Genomic DNA, 2,951 nt, shown 5'->3' with positions numbered 1-2,951 from the left:
GGACTGGAGTTCCGCCCATCGCGCGCGGTGATTGGCTGCAGCTTTGGCGGAGAAATCCCGGCTGTACTCTCATTGCACGGTGAACCCGTCGATCAATTTCAATTGGCTCAAGCGCCCACGCGACCACTCCGCCAGGAGAGAAAAAGAGGGCTGACTCCTATGTAGAATGGATTTCTTCACGAGTCTCTGTCGGAATAGCGAACATCTTTAATCACTGTTATCGAGTCTTAAAATAGTAAACACTACCATTTACGTAGTTTGTTATTATTAACATGTACGCGACAAGCAGTTAAAAAAAAAAAAAGTGACGCCGTTTCATAAATCTATGTACTTAAACCGGCAATTTTAGTTATTTTCAAATGTAACCTAATGAAAAAGATCAGCAAATGCCTCTGGCAGATACACTGCTGGTTTGTAGATGAGATCCACTGCATATACCATTCATGTGCCTGTTGCTTGTAAGCTGGTAATTTTCCACCAGCCACGAGTGGGAGTGGTTACACGATCACGAACGCACGAGGTTACAAAAAACGACCTGGAGGAGAATTTGCTTCCAGAATGGGCAACGGTAGAAAAATGACAGGTGGACTTTAGATACAAAGATCATCAGAAGCAGCATAAATAGATCATAAAGTGGAACATTGCAGGATTAGCCCGTCCCGAGCCATACTCGGGGCATTGCTGTCAATGAGGATGCAAACATGACAGCACCCCCCACCCTCTGTGGTCACGTGGTCCAGCGCGCTACTTGATGGAAAAATACTGGATTTGGTGTTGAGTGGAGAGACAGTACACAACCTAGTACAAAGTCACTCACGGAGGCTTTTTCTAAGGCGTCTCGGACTTCACCCAGCAACAACGGTTTTATGCCTCAGTGCTACATAATCGACCATGCTTGTTTGTTTTTTGTTTTAATGTAGCGTCTTTTGAAGTTTTCCAGAATACCGTTATGTACCCTGTATCGTCACTTTATTTCTAATTCTGTCGATCAATATTCACATTGCATGATTTGCTAAAAATGTAACGTGATGTTCACTGTCATTCATTCAGTGGCAACGTGGTTGTCATTTGACATGCAAACAAATGCATCGTCAAGCATAGCAGGTGCATTTGTAGGATACAGTACTGAGTACTAATGCAGAAATCACGATTAGGTGCACTGTAGTAGTGCAGGGGTGTCAAAATCGTTGTTTAGAGGCCAAATACAGCCAAATTTAATGTCAAGTGTATTGGACAAAAAAAAAAGAGAAAGAATAGCCTATAGTCAATACAAATAATGAGCAGGTGTTCCCCTTTCATTTTTCCGTTTGTTTGGTTTGGTTTATGGTATTGCAAGAGTAATAGGATAATTCCACCAGATCAATCTCTGTTGATTAACATTTATTTACACATGTTCTAACTATTACCACAGCAAAGATTCATTTTCACCGAGCTGTCAGCAGAACTGCTTTTGCTGTAGAGGTACCAGACAATTGGCCTAATATCAGAATCTGTATAATTCACTATAATTTATTTAAATTATCCATGTGTCATTTATAAGTACATTTAAGTTTGCCTTTCATGCTGTCACGTTGTTTGAACTCCCTTTGCACTCAAATAGATACATTTGTTAGGGTAAAACAAGAAAAATGAAACAATTGTAATAAGAAACGTAGGTTTCCAATTTGTTTATGAATTCATAAGTGGGTGACCGTTTTGACACATTGAGCCATTTGTTTTTGTGGCTGTGATTTCCTCACAGAAACAAATAAGTAAATAGAGTGTAATTCCTTAAACACTGTTCATTTAAGTGTGTATAGACTATAAACATGTGGTTAAGTTCACTTGTAAATCAAGATACAATTTATAAAATCAATGCTCTTCTTACGATTCAATGATTACAAAGTGCTGTTTTTGTAAATCCATTTCTAGAAGTATTTAGATTAAATAATACATAAATAAAGCCCAGCTGTCTTCGGACTTTCTTTCTGTTTACAAATTGAGCTCCCCTCAAAGCAGACGGGTAGGAATGTATTGTTATACATGTGCGAAGTTCGGGTGAGAGCGAGGAGAGTCAGGTGAAGGCTGGTTATAGCTTGTTTAGTCTGGTTGAAGCGTGACACTACATTTACATATATTATTACGACACATTATGTGTTTACTTGACCACCACGGGGAGATCGGTTAAATATCGTATTGAGAAACAACAATATTGTGCTGCCATGTAAACCAAGGGCTGAATGTAAAAAAAGAGAGAAAGAAAGAAATGGGGAAATCGTTTATTTTCATTTCTGTGAATGTATCTTTATTCACATGCTTTTGCCGTAACTTGTAGCTGTAAAAAATAAATTGTGATCGTGACTGGTGCCACTACTCCAGTCCATGCTTTCAGACTCAGACAGGACAACTTCTAAAATATCAACAAAAAGCAGCGCCATCTTGTGCTTTTTCAGTGTTTGACGTTGTTGCTCATAAATGTGAACCTCGACTGACCTCTGCTGGACAAAAAGAGTACATACGCAAATCAGTGTCATAAAATCAGACACGTTGAACTATTCATATGAGATTTTAATTTGGGATGTGTTACGCGATTTACAGTTTACAGGTTTGGGGTTTAAATCTCGGCATGCGTTTGCATGTTCTCCCTGTGTGCTTGCATGGGTTTTCTTTTTCTTTATGTAGGCTAAACCGGCTTCCTCCAACATTCCAAAATAATGCATGGGTAGGTTCATTGAAGCTTAAATTTTCTGTAGGTGTGTTAAGCGTAACAATTGTGCACAAAATGTAATAAAGCATGAAGCGTTCACTCGTTCAGGGTTTGTTCTTTATGGCCTCAGAATCAGTTTTCATTTCAGAGGTTTCAGGTGTTCTGAGTTTGACCTTTGAGGTCAACTAGAGGTCGTTGACGTCCATGTTAAGATCTAAATCTGATAGAAATATAAACTAAATATATTATTTCCATGTTCCTGGCC

This window comes from Leptonotus elevatus, chromosome 13, assembly GCF_054856555.1.
Source record: "Leptonotus elevatus isolate MCC_2025b chromosome 13, RoL_Lele_1.0, whole genome shotgun sequence".
Lineage (NCBI taxonomy): Eukaryota > Metazoa > Chordata > Actinopteri > Syngnathiformes > Syngnathidae > Leptonotus > Leptonotus elevatus.
Note: the sequence above shows the minus strand (reverse complement) of the source record.